Source organism: Stegodyphus dumicola, chromosome 1, assembly GCF_044657685.1.
Source record: "Stegodyphus dumicola isolate Sdum_Otavi_A_Nest chromosome 1, ASM4465768v1".
In the NCBI taxonomy this organism is placed as follows: Eukaryota; Metazoa; Arthropoda; class Arachnida; order Araneae; family Eresidae; genus Stegodyphus; species Stegodyphus dumicola.
Genome location: NC_140768.1, coordinates 105,230,084 through 105,249,170, shown reverse-complemented (window position 1 = coordinate 105,249,170; position 19,087 = coordinate 105,230,084). Strand labels below are relative to the sequence as shown.

The 19,087-nt window shown below is 34.9% G+C and overlaps 1 protein-coding gene across 6 annotated transcripts in view; it reads left to right on the top strand.

The window, feature by feature from the left end:
• LOC118202431 (citron Rho-interacting kinase-like) overlaps window positions 1–19,087 on the top strand; it is a 284,352-nt gene that overhangs the window by 31,644 nt on the left and 233,621 nt on the right. The gene's annotated exons all lie outside the window — the stretch shown is intronic.

The following is a 19,087-nucleotide window of genomic DNA, read 5'->3' as shown; positions in this document are numbered from 1 at the left end:
TAAAAATGAAAAATATTTATATACTTCAATTAATTTTTTCTACAACTAATAGATTATGATTCTAAAGTAGTAAAACTTTGAGAATATTACTAATGTAGTTTCAGACCTTGAAAACTTAAAATTATTTTAATTCTTAGACGTACAAAATATAACAAAATTATAAACAAAGACACAGAGTAAATCACAAAACAGTATCATTGAATGGCATTTAAGGGGAAAAATCAACCTTGATTTGTTCTAATTCATTTACTAACTGACCCTTCAATGAAAATTGAATGTGTCAAAAATCACAGATTTCGTAATTAAATATCTTGGTGACAAATTGGAGTCACACCTTTTGTATTTTATGAGGAATGCAAAATTTTTCTAAATAAAGGAATAGAGGAATTTATAAAAAGTGTGGTTTCATAATATTTGCAAAACTGGTGTTTCAAATTTTAAAATGGCAAAATATTTAAAACATTTTAATAATCAGAAGTATATGTATATATCTAATAATTGCAAAAACAAAGGCCGAGATAAAGACTTGCGTTGTATATTGTGGTCATGTTGCGTATTAAAATGTTTACCAAAATGTATATTTTAACAATCAACCTAAAATATTTTGTGTACTAAACAAATCAAAGAGTTACATTTTTAATTTCTATCATGACAGTAAAAGTTCTGTGGAAATTGATATTAAATCATTTTTAATCATATTTAGTTTCCTTTCTTGGAGTGATGTAATTCATTATGTATGTTTGATCCAGAAATTATTTATACGGCATTTGTTAAAGAAATTATGAAATTCTTAAACTGTATATAGTATTTTTTTGACAAAACAATGTTTAAGCAGTGTTTAATTTTAATTTGGATGATGCTGAGAGTTTTAGCAAAGAGTATACATGCTGTAAGTTAAACTTTAATAGGTACTTTCTGGGAACTTGACAAAAACTGATGAATAGGGTATGTCAACCTATGGCATGTGAGAGAAAGCATAACTTGAAGAAGATGTAGGATGGATAACAAGTGATCAACTTGACTGGTATGTCGTCGGATACTGGCTGCAACAGCTTTGTATGATACTTCATGTAAATGCTGTCTAGGGCATTCGGCTAGATTTCTGTTTCCATCATAATATCTGACAGCTCCTTTCCATGTCAGGATTCCATATATTACACCACTCTTATGGGACTGTATAGTTACATATGAATTTGCTTATTTTCAGCAATGCACAGTTGGAAGGGAGAATGCAAATTTGCTGACAAGCAGAAATACTAGAAGCCCATTTTTTTCTATTATGATGCAATCAGTTCTGTTTATTCCAAAGCTATATGTATAGTAGTATATAAGCTATATGTTTAATGCGTGTGTGTGTAGTTTTTCTTCCTTTAAAATTTCATTTAAAAGTTTTATAATTAATTATTTAATAAACTTTTATAATAAGTTTAGATTAACAAAGAAAAGTTGTTACAAAAGTAAAGTTGCAGAACAAAAAGTATTATCATATTTCTTTTGCATATTTCCCTCTAGCTTAAATTAATTAAATTAATGCCAAGTTCTGAAAATAAAAAAAAAAAAAAAAATCTGATATGTACACCACATGACTTTCTTGTACAGAATATTAACTTACGAGGGCCATCCAGGAAGTAGATTACGTTTCCGTCTGTGTCCGCTAGGGGCGGGGCTAGCGCGGCCATCTTGGGGTCAGAGCGTTGCGCAGCTCAGTCTGCATCTAGCCGTGCTAGTGAGAGGTTCGTGCTGTGCTCCGTTCAGATACTGTGACGGTTTGAAATGTCTGCGTTAATTGAAAATCCCGCAAGCTGCGAGGTGCGCGCAGTAATAAGGTTTCTGACTGCAAAAAACTGTAAACCGATAGAAATCTATCGGCAGCTTCGTGAAGTGTATGGGGACAACATTATCACTGAAGGTGGAGTGCGTCAGTGGGTCATAAGATTTCAAAATGGCCGAACCAATGTTCACGACGAAGATCGAAGTGGGAGACCCAGCATAGTGACCGCCGAACTTCTCGAAAAAGTCGATGCTAAAGTCCGTGAAAATCAAAATTTCACAATAACGGAACTTTCTTTGAGTTTTCCACAAATTTCGCAAAGTTTGTTGCACGAAATCATCAGCGAAAAGCTTGGTTACCACAAGTTATGTGCAAGATGGATTCCAAAAATCTTGACAGAGGACCACAAAAATCAGCGAATGGCTGCAGCGTTGAACTTTTTGGACGCTTACCATAAGGATGGTGACTCTTTACTCGATCGCATCGTTACTGGTGACGAAACATGGGTGAAACATGTGAACTGTGAAATGAAATTGCAATCAATGCAGTGGGGGCACACAAGTTCTCCCCAAAAACCCAAGAAATGCATGCAAACAATGTCGGCAAGGAAGATGATGGCGACTGTTTTTTGGGACAGAAAAGGTGTAATTTTGGTGGACTTCCTGGAAAGAGGCACTACAATAAACTCTCAAAGGTATTACCAAACTCTCCAAAAACTCAGAAGAGCAATTCAAAACAAGCGCAGAGGAATGTTGAGCTCTAAGATCTTGTTGATTCACGACAACGCCCGGCCCCACACGGCAAATGTCACTCGTAAAGTTCTTGAATCTTTTAAGTGGGAGTTGTTTCCTCATCCGCCGTACAGTCCCGACCTGGCACCGAGCGACTTCAACCTATTCCCAGCAATGAAGAAGTGGCTGGCTATGCAGCGTTTTGATGACGACGCACAGCTGCAAGAAGAGGTAACGAAGTGGTTGAAGGCGCAGGCGGCCGAATTTTTCGACGAAGGAATTTCCAAGCTCGTACATCGCTACGATAAATGCCTTAATTTGTATGGTGACTATGTAGAAAAGTAGTATTTGAGTGTGGCTTTCATCTGTATATAATAAAATTTGTTTCCTATACTTTGTTTATTTTTTTATTCCAAAATGTAATCTACTTTCTGGATAGCCCTCGTATATGCATTTTCACCTGCATTTCACTTAAACTTATTTCCAGGAATTTCATTAGAGATATATTTCTTATTCTATTAATTCAGTTCTCACTTCGCAGCAAAGCTGTATTTCAGTACAGTGAGTACTTATTTTTGTCATGAATTAATAATTTCATTATTACAAGAGTATTAAACCAACAAACTACACTTCAGTATGTTTTGAGCCCACCAGTGGCCAAATAGTAAAGTTGCCAAACACTGTTAATTCATGCGGGGTTTGAATCCTGGTAAACAGGCCGGCTGCATGGGTGTTTACATGATTTTCCTAAGTGTAACTTGAATACATGCTAGTTTTCCTTAGAAAGTCCTCCACAAAGGCTTCGTGAATACCATTATGCAAATTGATATTTATCATCTCCACTAGTCGTCTTCTCTAAGACAACCTTTAGAAAAGACCAAAAGTGTATGGAAGTTAGGATTGTTATCTTAAATCATCTTATCTAATTTTAATTAATATTATGTTAAAAAAATGAGTTCTCATCTGTTCAGAGGGCTTAAATATAAAATACTAACATAGCTAATTAGTTTATTATATGAACATTAATATATTGAACTAATTACATCTGTTTATTTTATCTGATAACTTATGCCCCCTGTGAATATTTGTTTTAATACACCAGTGCATTTTAATGCATACCTTTCTCACTGCTTGCAATTTGATATTAGTTGTAGTGCCCTGAAAGCTACCACAGTGACATTAATAGGTCTGTTGGACAGTGCTGCTAGAACTTTCGGAGAATAAAGACTTGTTGATACATGCTGAAAATTCATGTGTAACTAAACTAAAGTCCGGTAAATCTATGTAACTATTTTATTGTAAATTCATTTAATTTTTAACTGGAATTATTCATTTAATATGTTGTCTCCTACTGAGTTTTAGGAAGAAGAGAAGATACTAAGTCATCCTGGTGACCATTTGAAAAAGGCAAATAGTAATTTTAATTAATTCAGAATACTTCAACATTTAACATTTGTCGTACTAGCTAACTTTTAAGGAAAAGCACATCTGAACAGAGAATTACATTTATTGATTGAAGCTCAATGGTAATGCGCCTGAAACTCATTGTTGATGCAATGATCAAGATTATCAAGCAATATTATTCATGCTGGCTATATGTTGAAAAAGACACTGCATTCTGGGAAGTTTTCATTTAACAAGATGAAACATTTCTGAATTGCAGCCCTAGCAGAGAAACAACAGGAAAAAAATATGAAAATTTGTTAAAGCTTGTGTTAAATGATAAAATCTAATGACGCAATGGACTAAAAAGAGAGTTTGTAATTTGTGCTAACCGAAATTCGTCTTAATCTATACTTCCTATAGGATCAAATACTTCGCTGCCAGGACTGAAATGTTTTTCATGTTAATAGAGTATTCACATTAACCCTTTAAGTACATTTGAAGAGTGAGACTCGTCATCTGCTTAGTTGGGCGAAGTTATGGTGGACGAGTCTGACTCGCCATCTGAATTTAAGAAGCAGGTGTTGATGTTTGCGCCACCCCTGCCAGTGGGCAATGATTGCAAACATTTGCCTGACATTTGTTTATGATATTTTACAGTTGCAAATAAGATTAATCCCACTTATCTTTATTATTATCCCTGTTCTATATAAATATTTCTATTTTGTTTCATTTATATATTTATTTATATTTTGTAACTAAAATGCTGTTTCAAAAATATATTTATATCACCAATATAAGTATATTCCAAATAAAATTCTTTTACTTATTAATTCCTTTTACACATTAATCCATATAGCAACAAATTAAATCCATAAAAATCTTCAAATAATTCAATACTCAAAGGGTTAAGCGAGTTTGTGTTGGGAGGGAGGTTTACTGTAATACTTTCTATCATTTTTTTTAATAATAATTAGATAACTCATTCACCAGTTTATAAAATCAGTATACCTTTATTAAGAACTATTTCTTATATCGTTGAACAACTATTAAATTTTTCTCTGGTGGAATTACAGAGCGTCTTAACACAAGATTTATAGTTAAGTGCAATTATACGAGGGTAAGTTGAAAAATAAGTTTCCCCTGTCGACTGTGGTCAGAGTTGTGTATGAAAGTCAAAAAATAGAATGAGACATTAAAGATATGACATACCTTTATTTTATTATTCTCGTACGAGTACGTTGAGACATTTGTCATATCGCTTGATAAGCTTCAAAAAGTCCTCCAAGAAAAATTCACACTTTGCATATGGAAGAAGCGTTGAACGGCTATGGGTGAAAGGCGACACAGCAGGAAAACGCGCAAGTCACTGATACACCATTGGGTAGAGGTCGCTGCAAATTAAGCAGATGGCGCTGTTGCAGTGCCTGCGCAAAGCGGAGACCTGCCTCTCATTTGAGCCCCGTTAGGTATGGACAGGGTTCTTAGCGGTCCTTACAAGTGCTTATAAGTCCTTATATTTGAAAATAAAATATAAAGGCCCTTATAAGTGCTTACTTTTTCTTTAAGGCCCTTATTTTTTTAATTTTTAGTGCTTATTTTTTGCTTTTAGTGCTTTTTTTTAATCCTTTTTTTTTTAATGAACGTGCATTTTTTTCCCGTACCAAAGCCGAAACTAAATAAACAACTTTTCTTCCTTATATGCAACGTCAGATGGTGAATCATACTCCCGGAAATTGCTTTCCCCCCCTTTCTCTGCATTACCGTAATCTATGGTGCGCGTGAGAGTACAGACAGGTGCACGTCGTTCTATTGGTCAAAGAATTGCGAAAATGGTAGAAAATTCTTTTACATTCGGTATTCTTTTCCTCCCACCCAAATACTACACACGTTTGAATTTCTATCAAGATTTTAATAATTTGCATTCTCGTTCCGCGTGGTCAGTTTATATTCATGTTTATTATGATCGTTATGCTTATATTATGAGTATATGCATGAATATTTATAAAAATATAGTTGCAGTAACTGCTGAAGTACAGATAAATTTCCAAAAATGGGTGTGTTTTTACACAGATTAGCTTTCTAGGGAATAATATTCAGAATGGCTTAAATAAAAGGAAAGTAATCGAATAGTCAAAATAATTTCTCTCCCCCCCCCCCCCCCACACTGTCCAATCTGGATTGAATAGGACTAAAAGTTTTTGCGGTCTACCCAACCTAAGCGAAGATTGATTCTATTCCGGAAATTTAACGCAGTCTGTTGAAACTTAGAATCAGAAACACCCCAAAATAGTAGGTCTCTTTCTTTTCCTTTATTTATTCTTTATTCTCCGAATACCGGCAGCTGTTGATTCCGATTGCGCAACATCACATGTGGAAGAATTACGCCGCACGTATTGCGCAATAACGTTTGCGGTATTTTGCAGAGATAATTCATTTTGATGTTCAGTCTGAGATTTGTTTATGAACACTTAAAAGAGTTTTTCTGTGCTTTCTAAGCACAGAAAGAATATTTCTCAGTTCCGTTGGTCTGTTTTTATATGATGCACATATCGAAATGTCAAAATCATTTATTTAGCCGAGAAATCTAAAGAACAGCTACTATCTCTCCCACTCCTTTTTTTCCAGTTACTATCCGGAATATTTGGCAATTTCCGAGTATGCGGGTTAGTTAAGCTTTTACTGTTAAAGGAGACTGCATGATCCCGTCTTTTGATTTCAGAAATGGGCCTCTTTTTTACTTAAATTACTTTGCTTGGAATATATGTTAAGAGAAAACTGTTATGCAATGAAAATTTAGAAATTGTTCAGAATTTTGATTTAAGTTAAATTATTTAAATATTAATATGAGTGGAAAAATAAATTGTATTTTTTATTAGGTGCCAAACGAATACAATTAATATGGCCTATTATTATTTATTTTCTATATTTTGAACTGAAATTTCATCATTAAATCTTGTAATATAATTTAGTTCTGCATAGTTTTTTTTTCTTCTCATTGTACACTAATTCTGTAAATTGAACTGTCATTTAAAATTTAAAAAAAAAAAAAAAAAAAAAAAAAAAAAATTGTTTTCCATGGTTGAAGTAATGCTCATTTTCTTAATAAATATCGCATTGCTTATATTTAAAATTACAAGCCTTAATTTTTCTTTTAAGGTTATGCAGTTGTGTATAATGTAATTAGACAGGTGCTTATTTTTTTCCTTAAAATGTGCTTGAAAAGTGCTTATAGGTGCTTATTTTTTTAACTAAAATGTGGCTATGAACCCTGTATGGAGAGAAGGTGCGTTTTGAATTCGTGGTCAAAGGAGGAAGTGAGAGCGGTTATCCGCTATGAATGGGCACATGGAGTATCAGGAACAGAAATTCATAACCGCCTCGTGGAAGTCTATGGGCCAGGTGTGATGTCGAAGCAAATGGTGCGGAGATGGTGTCGGACATTCAGTGATGGACGTCAGCAAGTGGAGGACATACCGAGAGCTGGACGGACGCGCACGGCCACTACAGATGCAAATGTCAGGAAGGTGGATGACATGATTAGAGCGAACTGGGGTATCACCATCGATGAAGTAGCGGAAGAACTTGGAATCGCACACGAGTAAGCTCAAAACATCATCCACGACATTCTTCAATACAGAAAAGTGTCAGCATGATGGGTGCCCCGACAATTGACCTCGACACACAAAGGAACAACGCATGGGGGTCAGCCTGGAACATCTCGTGCGTTACCATGAAGATGGCAATGACTTTTTGTTTCGGATTGTGATGGGGAATGAAATATGGGTCCACCATTTCACGCCAGAATCGAAGGCAGCATCTATGGAGTAGAAACATCCGTCATCACCTGTCCGAAAGAAGTTCAAGACCCTCTGCAGGTAAAGTGCTCCTCACAGTTTTCTGGAACACCCAAGGAGTTTTGTTGCTGGACTTTTTGGAGGTTGGAACCATCAATGCTACGCGCTACTGTGACACCCTGTCGAAATTGAAAGAGGTGATTCGGAAAAAGCGGTCTGGCCTTCTCACATCTGGCGTTCTGCTGTTGGATGACAATGCCAGACCACATTCGGTGACGGCAACGCAAAACCATATTGCAACTCTTGGTTGGGAGCGCGTACACCATCCGCCATACAGCCCTGATCTCACACCAAGCGACTTCCATCTGTTTCCAGCTTTGAAGAAAAATCTCGGGGGGAAGGCACTTTGGAAGCAATACTGAAGTGAAACAAGCTGTTCAACGCTTCTTCCATATGCAAAGCCCTGATTTTTCCTGGAGGGCTTTTTGAAGCTTATCAAGCGATATGACAAATGTCTCAATGTACTTGGTACCTATGTGGAAAAATAAAGGTATGTCATATCTTTAATGTCTCATTCTATTTTTTGACTTTCATACACAACTCTGACCACAGTCGACAGGGGAAACTTATTTTTCAACTTACCCTTGTAAATTAAGTGCAAATGATTGTCTGCTGGAAAACAATATGCAGAATTATCTGGTTCTGTGGAGACAACAGAAAAGCAATCTCTAATTAAAGCAAAGCAAATGGATTCTTACCTATCAATTCTTATGCCTGAAATTAAATTAAGTGAACCTAAAGAATTGAAAATTTTATAATTCACTCAAAAATCAAAGTCGACTAAATAAACACAATAACTGCAGAATTAATTAAAATTAATTTAACTTCAACACATTGACACCGGCATGACCCACCGGTGGCCCATGCTTGTCTGTTCCATGGGGCGGCCTGACCCACCGGTGGTCCTTACTAGATTGTTCCATGGGGCGGCATGCATCACCGATGGGCCACGTTTGTATATAAAAAAATACGTAGTACAAAAAGTAATTTTATTGATTTAACATTATACATTAACATTTCTACCTTATAATCAAACATTTAACGCAAAATACATAACTTATAATTTAATCAGTACATTAAATATAACAAAATATAACTACTTATGTTACCGATGCAATTTTTTAAAACAATATAAACAAAGTGCTGGCTTATTTGGACAACTGCTACGAAAGGTCTTTACTTTTTTTGTTTTGTTTGTGGCGTACTGTGCACCTTTTAAGTTTGTGAAGTATTTGTAACACTCTTTACATCTTTTCCTCATCTTCCTCGTGGATCCTTGGTGTGAACTTAAAAAATGTTTCCTTCATCTACTTACTATTAATTCTTCACTAGGGGGATTCTCAACACTCTTCAATAGATAATCAATAAATTTTTCTCTAAATTTTAAAATTTGGTAATGCTTGGTTCCCCACTTTTTGTGGATGCACTAAAGAGGTCCTGCATATTAGCTCCATGACAACATTTCAATACCATTTTACCGTTTTCCGTAAACATTTATAACAGGAACGCATTTGGTCAGATATATCAACACCCTTTTTCGCACTATTGTAAGAAAAAACGGTATCTCGTTTTAATTTATCTTTTCCACGAAGAAAGGCGCAATTGTGAGATCTCAAAGTGGTTAACATGCACAGGTGTCTTTTGTTGGTCTACTTTAAAAATTTTATGCCGCTCCGATTTTCAAGAGATATAATGTTGCCCCGTTTCTGTTTTTGCTTTGCCTACGGTGGTAGAAATTTTCTATTCATTTCGACTGTATACAGCAAATATATGTTCTTTTAGTGAGAAGATCTTCGTCTAAAGGAATACTTGTATAAAAACTGTTGGTAAATAAAATCCGGCCCTTGAATAATAGATCTCCTATCAGTTTAATGACTACATCATGAGAACGTGATTTTACAATTCTCGTTTCATTTTTTCCGGAATAAATATGCATATTATATGTATATCCGCCCGGAGGGCAGAGTTTGTACAGTTTTATTCCGTACTTGTGCTGCTTACCTGGTATATATAGACAAAAACTAAGGCTTCCTTTAAACAGAACCATGCTTTCATTAATTACTATATTTTTACTGGATTTTACTGCATCTTTAAATGTGCAAAGAATTTTATCAACTACATTTCGGAGTTTATGTAACCGATCCTCGGTTCTAGCCATTTCATTATCAGAAAAGTGCAAGTATTTCAATATTGCTAAGAATCAATCTCGTTTCATTGCTTTCTGTATACGTGCATTCGCATACATCTCCTTTTTGGACCAATATAGTCGAGTTTTGGGTACCTGCACTGTACCCATAATAAGCAAGATACCAGTAAAGGTATTCCATTCACTTTTTGTAGCGGAGTTCCATGCTTGTTGATGTTGTCTCCTGCCATATGCACTCACTATGCACTGTTTAGCATACCTATTTGTCTCTTCAACGATGATCTCCAATGTCTCGTCTGTGAAGAATAATTTATACAGTACAAAGTCTGTAATCCGGACTGGTCGGGACTTTGGCGAATCCGGATTATCGATTTTTCCTGATTGTAGATCATCAGTTTAAATCTGGTAAGATGCATGCAGAAATTATAAAATTAAAAATATGAAACCGTAATTTATGAAATGAAGAACGATTATGATCTAAAGGGTATCAAAATTTACAAAAAAAAAAAAAAAACTTAATATTTATTTGTTTACTTTATTAAACATTTCTTTCAATGTAAGTTGTTTAAGTTGCTTCGTTTTTTGTGTTAATACTTTCTCTTTAATTCTATAAACAGACATAATTTCTTGTTCAGTTATGAAGTTCCACTGTTCAAGTTCTGTAATTGCAGTGTTGAGAATACCGACTAACTTGTCAATCGAAATTTTTTCGTTTTCAATAATTTCTCTTTCACTTTCTTCACTATCGGAAGCACGCATTCGTAAGTGCATTACGCGCATACACAAGTTTGTGTTTTTGAGGTCCAGATTACGGACTTTGTACTGTATAATGCAACAGGATCGTCGCAGTCAATCTCTTCGATCAGTAGCTCTTCTTCTTCCAAATACTCTTCCTCTGATGCAGATTTTTCTGCTATTTTCCGCCATTCTGCGTCATCATCTTGGTCAAATACATCAGACTCCCAAACTTCTTCCTCCATGGTATTTCTATCAGTTGCCGTGTCCGATGATGATGAAAGTATTCTATTTCTTCGTCTCTTTCACATGCTTCCAGATACGGATTCTCAGACGAATCACTGAATTCCATATTCATTGTATCTAATATTTAGGTGAGGAAAAATTAAAAATGAAAAATGCTAACTGCCTTTTTAGAAGGAAAGAAACTTTTTACTACCGTTACGCTTACCGGAAGAAATGTGGGCTCAGATAATTCGTTATGTCGGAACTCTACTGACCTCACAGGCACTTCACACAGAATACTTGCACACTAACAGTACTCTTTCTCTCTTGCCATCAACTCTAAACTTAGTAAAACTTAGGTCGTCTAAATGTTCAATAATGATCCCTCATTACTAGGTCACACACTATATATTAAAAAAGTGTTGACTGGGGCATATTCATTTCCCAAAAAGTCACAGATTTTCTCCACTATGCATGGGTGGCCCTGTACTTCTAATCAGAGGCGGGTCAATGTTCGTCCAACTAAAGCCCACTCCGAGGTCCACGATTTTCCAAAGGAAAAACAAACCGATCTCTGGAAAACTACGCGACAGTCTTCAGCTATTTAGCCCTGCAATATATATCTTTTGTCAGCGGCCCAGTAAACCAAATATTATTGGATCCTCGAGTGCCTGGCCGCCTGGAAATCATCTGTCGTAAATTCGACAAAATTATCGCTCGCACTCAACATAATTTATGACAAACGCACGGCTATTTCTTTTTCCTAGTATGACGTTGACCATATGCATTATTTGCCCGCCGACTGGGCTTATGGCCATAAAAAACGAATTAGATTTTTCCCAATTCATGCGTAAATTAAAATTAATATTTCATAAGTAAATCTTATAATTTTTTCTATATACGAATAAATATTCTTTGACTGTATTACTGTATAAGGTATTTCTCCTGCCTTCTTTCTCCTTTTCCTGATTTGTGCCTTCATGGTGTAGTGGTCAGCACACTTGACGTGTATTCGAGAGGTCCGTGGTTCGAGTCCCGGCGAGGGCAATGCTTATTTTTCAACGTCTCCTGTTTCAAAAAGTACCTAATGTCTCTACAGTGGCACTGGAACTAAAGGTGGTGAATGATGATTCTTCACCACCAGGATTTGGCGACTAGGGTCCCCTAATCCCTAGTCGCCTTTTAAAAGGGGAAGTATATAAGGTATTTCTCCCGCCTTCGTGGTGTAATGATCTGCACACTCGGCGCGTATTTGAGAGGTCTGTGGTTCGATTCCCAGTGAGGGCATTGCTCATTTTTCATGTCTTCTACTTCCAAAAAATCCTGATGTCTCTACAACTGTATTTTTAATTAAAAATCCAATTATAAAATGTACTTATGAATGTATTAGATGCTGGAACTGCATACATCTTCATGTTATGTTATTTTGATATACTGCTCCAGATTACTCAATTCCTTCAAATTTACCAGGCAAGTAACCCTTGCAGGCTTTGCCATAATCAAATAAATCAAACCGTACCTTGAAATTTATTGATCTGTAAACTGAACGTAAGGGTAAATTTTGAATCACATACATAAACCTTGCACACACAAAAAAAAGGGCAGTTCTATATCTCCTGTTCATGTGATCTTTAATCTTCATGTTTTCATGTGATCTTTAATTCTATTAAACAGACATAATTTCTTGTTCAGTTACAAAGTTCCGCTGTTCAAGTCCTATAATTGCTGTGTTGAGAATACCGATTAATTTGTCAATCGAAATGTTTTCGTTTTCAATAACCTCTGGGTCACTTTCTTCACTATCGCAAGCGAATTATAATGACTAGGAACTTGATTTAAATCATATCAAAGACGGAGTACATCGAGATGAAATACTACACTTAGTAAGGTATTATAAGCCAAATAAAATAAAAACATCTGTCCTGAAGATAAGGATAGTGCTGACAGATCAACTTCCAATCCGTGGCATGAAATTGATAAACAGATTTCGGATTTCGAAACATACTTTCGCTTTGTAGATACAAATTACATATTAGTAAATATATATCCGAAATTCTATTTGACATAATCGAAAGTTCAAGCTTACTTTTATGAAATTGCTCTAACAATCTGCAGTAAATAATAAGCCGGATCCAATTCGAAGATTAAGGAATAACGCAATCTGCAACTTTAACTGAATTAGATAATGTTAGCTTAGCTTATACCGTCCGTTACACATTAAACGCGCATGCGCACAAACATATTCGCAGCCGTAAAGGTCTTACGTGCACTCGTAAACGCCTGTGCGCATGCGTGAACGCGATGCATGCGCAGAAAGTTTGTAGCTTTGAGGTCCGGATTATAGATCATTCCGGATTATGGGTATCCGAATTAACGACTTTTGACTGTAGTTGTTGTTTTTAGTAGAAGTAAAATTAATCGGAAGCATATTCATTGGTATGCAGTTAAGTAAAAAAATGTTATTTGAGTAAATTAAAAATCATTATGTAAAAGAAAATTGAGTTTTTTAATTTTTTTAACTCATGAGCAGTCTTTTAGAAAGAGTAAATTAAATAATATATATATCAACATGCATTGCAGAGCAACTGTTATTTGAGAAAGCATATTTATTTAAAAATAACCTATTAACTTCTTTAGGCTTTTGCTTAAAAAGTAAATTTGTTTCTACACAAAATTACCATAAGGAACGACATACTGAGATCATTCAAATCATTGGATCTTAACCTAAAAAACTGTTAAAATTTTTTTCTCAAAACTTTGGAATAACTAACGCATCACTGAAAATTCTTGAAACTATCTCTTGAATTGTTCTGATAATTTTGGACATAGATAATCAAGTCCATGTGCATCATTGAAAATTCTCAAAACCACCTCTTGAATCTTTATGATAATTCTTTACATACATAACCTATTGCTAATAAATCTAGTAGTTCATGCTGGGCTATACAAAGGCTTTGACAAGCACATATTCCATCTGTCTACCAGCCGAACTCTGTCTACCAGCTGAACAATCTAGCTGTTTATTTTTGATCTGTTTTCCAAATACATACAAATCAAAACCAGTGTTGCAGAAAGAAACCATACCTGTCACTAGTATAATGAATTTATTTCGCAGATGTAGATACAATATGAATGCGTAACTCTTCATTTTTCTGTATGGACATGACAGATCTTCGATTTCGGAGATCTTTTGTAACACGGCAGACATCTGCACAGTTCCTAAGCTAGTTCCTAAGTTCTTGCCAAATAGGTATACAGATCCACCATATTCTAACTATTGGACCCATAAAGGCAGTCAAATGACTTACCATCTCGCTTTGAATTTGAGTAAAATAACCCAGAAGAAATTTTAAAATAAATTATTGTTAGTCTAATGGTTACGTAGTACAACTTTCCATTGGGTTACCTAAACTGTGTACAGAAAATAAATGTCAAATGGAGTCTGTAGGCAGAGGATACTTTAAAGAATAAAAGATCAGACTTTAAAAATAAACGATTACAGGAGCAAAATTTCACATTGCCTGAAATTTGTAGTGATCAAGCAGTGGATCATTGTACAACATTTCGTTTGGCTACTGAGCTTTCATGAAGGATGTGTCAGACATACATTTTGATCGAAAAATAGGGAGACAAAAGATATCAACAGATTAAAACCGCTTAACTGCTGCAGAAAACGTACAAAATTCACTCCCCAGTGCCACCACTTTTTACACAGACGCGCATAGTTATGCAATATATTAAGGGGAAAATAAACGCAAGTTTTGCTGTCTAAAACCTGTTTACTTTCACAAATGAAGAATAAAAGAAAAAATGAAAATACGAAATTGCAAAAGTATAATAAAAAAAAGTTAACTTTTTTAATGATGTATATTATAATGAATAATATATATGTGTATAATAATGAATAAGAATGATGCTTGTATAATAAAAAAGATGTATATTGAAAAAGACAATAAAAAAGATCCCCAAAATGAAGTTTCAATCAATTTATTTTTAAACCCATAAAGTGTAATGTCAGGTTTTAGTATTATACCTTGTAAAATCAATATACCTAAATGCAAAGCGGGGAGGCGGCATAGGCAAATTTTTCATATTGAGTCATACATACCCAATGTCAAGCATCTTTTGGAGAATGGTCACAATCCTCTTCATCTCACGTAATATCATATTCTGAGGTGTCTGATCCTGAAGATGAAGGAAAGTAATCATCTATTTCAGTGGCATGCATATTCACAAAAAAAGCACCTACTACAAACAGTAAACGGAAATGGAAGACGCGCAATAACTAAAATACGCTTTACTCAAACAGAAACACTTCTAATAACTGGGCAGTCATTATTTTCGCAGTTTTAGAAACATCCCTCCCCAGGTCTTCCCCCTTTCTCTGAAATAATATCCTTCTTTGTATGTCAAGGTCATGCATTCCAAATCTTTGCAAATAATTTTACTGGTAGCTTCGCAATGCAAATGATAGCATTTTGGAAGGTCGTATATATATATATATATATATATATGCCCCGGGGCAACCAGTGCAGCTGCTGAGCGGCAGTACTAAGGGATGAAAAAATTCTAGATATGCCTCTAACCTTGTTGAGGCTATTAGGATATTTCGGAGTAGGAAACGTGAAAAATGAGAAACACGATTTGAATCTCGGATCTCTCGAATACACGCCAAGTGTGCTGGCCATTAAACCAGGAAGGCATGCTAAGAAAGAAGAAATACCTTATATACTCCCCCTTTTAAAGGATGACTGGGGATTAGGGGACCCAATTGCCAAATCCTGGTGGTGGAGAATCATCATCCATCACCTTTTTTAGTTTGGGTGCCACTGTAGAGACTATTAGGTTTTTTCAGAGCAGGTAACGTGAAAAATGAGCAGTTGCCTTGCTGACACTCGGACCTCTCGAATATGCGCTGAGTGTGCTGGCCATTATACCACGAAGACATGTTAAGAAGGCGTGAGAAATACCTTATAACCTAGTGCGAGGTAGAAAGAAAGAAGGTCATCGAACAAGAAATCGAAAAATACGAGAAATATCACAAGCTGAAAACATTTGACCAATATCAGTATGCCGATTTTGACAGAAACTTTGATGACGAAAAATTATCATTAGAATAAGGAGAAGAGAGTCGTTTGTGCTCTGTTGATCTCTCATTGCTTGATGAAACATTGATATGAAGATTTGATGATTGTGAAAGATTTCTATCTGGAATAACAATATTTGATAAAATGAGAATTAAACATTTTGACTAAAATTTGAATTGTTGTCAAAGCAGTAATTCTTCCGACTTCAAATATTTCAGCATGCACAACCATTGGTGAAATAAATTATGATCTCTGCCTAGGATTATGAAGGATACAAGTTTCATGTGGGAAAAATTATCATTGAGCATATTATTATGAATAGTTGCAAAATCAATGAAGCAACTGCATAAAAATGCCCGACTTGCTTAGGAAGTTAATTTTGCAGCAGTTTGACTGAAAAGTCTCCTAACTAAGTGAGAGGCTGATGTTTCACTCCACCAAAATAATATCCTCGTAAAATTTTCTTCAGATTTAAAGAGCTCTATATGGACTGCAAGGCGAAACAGATTCTTCAGCAGTTACTCATGCCATTTAAAGACTTAATAAAAGGTCCAACCCTACAATGAGTAGCAAGTTTTCCAGGTGGATCACAACTGTTGTGAACAATGGGATCACATAGGAATGTAAGCAGATACTGCCTGAAGTAAAATGAACTTCAGAGAAAAAATATTAGGGAGAGTAATTAAACAAAAACATTAGCATTGCGTCTTAGATTAACTTTATTAGTGTATTCCGATGACTATTGCTGTTCAAAAAGTAACATAACCAGAACAGTAACTACCAGAAATGGAATTATTTGTTATTTTATAGGTTTGTTGCTCTGACGATAAGCCAGCAGCAGATTTAAAATCTGTCAAATTTTTACATGCATAATATCAGAAATTAAATTAGCGATTAATAAAAAAATGTGGCACTGAATGATTTCAATTTCCATTTGTATTAAACAAATTAAACTATATTTATTCAAAACAAGTCACATTTCAGATGGCAAAGTATGCCAAGTAGATCGTGAGCCGCAGTTGAGGTGTCAGAAAGCCGCATGTGGTTCGTGAGACGCAGTTTGGCCATGTCTGGTATATAGCATTGTTCTAACATAGGTATTTTGATGCAAAATTGGATTTTTTCTGAAATGGCATATTATTTTTATTCTACAACTCAGATTATGCTCAAATATTAAATTTTGTAAAATCTGGTGAGACAGTTACCAAAAAATTAAAAAATTTATCTTGCCGCACTTTTTTTGTTTGTGTCAAGAATAATTCATATTGTGAAATTCTTAATTTGTAGCAACTTATTTTCCTTTCTTTTTTTCACTGTGTACGAGCAGAAAAATAGGTGCATCGTTCATTTTTTCAAATAATTTTAACAAAGTACGTAAAACACATTTGGCATTATTATCGCTTGAAACAAATGGGTCAGATATCAAAGTGCACCATTATATAAATTCACATGTATCTTTGGAAGTTTTGAATAAAACATCTCATTTTTTGTAAGTTTGCCTAAAAGTACGTCTACTTTAAGATGATAGTAAAAATTTTATAGGTTAATATTCAGAATTGTTTTCGAAACATTTAAAGAAATTTGTAAAAAATACGAATTTAAAAAATCAGAAAATAGCTGCAAATTTTTTTTGGATTGAATTTAAATTTCGAATTGTGAAAGAAGGAATCAAGTAAGTTTAATAAAAAAAAATATAAATTAACATATATCAAATTCAATTAATGTTGAGCAGCCAAATTAATTTTTTAAAAATTGCTTGTGCGATTTTTTTACAAAATGTGGCACTTTGCCATAATTTTAGTCAGAGAATTGGAATATGGAAAAAAAATTTTCGTTTTAAAAGAGTCCAATTTTTTATCAGAATACTTGTGTTAGAACAGTGCTATATACAGTCAAAAGTCGTTAATCCGGACTCGTCGGGACTTCGCAGTTCCGGATTATCGATTTTTCCGGATTATAGATCATCAGTTTAAATCTCGTAAGATGGCATGCAGAAATTCTAAAATTAAAAATATGAAACCGTAATCTATGAAATAAAGAACAATTATGATCTAAAGAGTATCAAAATTTACAAAAAAAAAAAAAAAAAAAAAAAAAAAAGAGCTTAATATTTATTTGTTTACTTTATTAAACATTTCTCTCAATGTAAGTTGTTTAAGGTGCTTCGTTTTATGTGATAATACTTTTTCTTTAATTCTATAAACAGACATAATTTCTTGTTCAGTTACAAAGTTCCGCTGTTCAAGTCCCTTAATTGCTGTGCCGAGAATACCAACTAACTTGTCAATCGAAATTTTTTCGTTTTCACTAACCTCTCTGTCACCTTCTTCATATCTTTATCCATTTTTTTGCAGCAATTCCACTTTTTGTTTGACGGACATCGAAACATACTTTCGTTTTGTAGATCCTTTGGGAGCTCCAACATCGGAAATGCCCACCAGCGGCCGAGCGGTAAAGACGCTGAACACTGGTAGTTCGGTCTGAGGTTCGAATCCCGCGAACGGGCTGGCTGCATGGGCGTTTTCGTGGTTTTCCCCATGTGTAACGTGTATACGAGCCAGTTTCCCTTAGAAAGTCCTCCACAAAAGGCATCCCTCCCTTTAGGCAGATAGCCCTCGTGTGCTTTGCCATAATTAAATACACCACCACACACCAACATCGGAAATTCTATTTGACATAATCGAAAGTTCAAGTTTACTTTTATAAAATTGCTCTTACAGTCTGCAAAAAATAATAAGCGGCATCCAATTCGAAGATTAAGGAACAACGCAATCATCAACATTAACTGAAATAGATAATTAGATAATTTTAGCTTATACCGTCCGTTATACATTAAATTCGCACGCAAAAACGTATTCTGCGCTTGTGCACACGCATATGCGCAGTCCTAAAAGTCTTACGCGCACGCGTAAATGCCTATGTGCATGTGTTAACACGGCGCATGCGCAGAAAGTTTTTAGCTTTGAGGTCCGGATTATAGATCATTCCAGATTATGGGTGTCCGAATTAACGACTTTTGATTGTACAAGTCTAATATTTGTTTTAAGTCGTGCGTTTGAGACATAATAAACACGAGTTTAATCAATTGGCACTGTTGAAAGGGAGATATAGAAATGTCTCTCTTTTTTTTTTTTTTTTTAAATTTATACAAG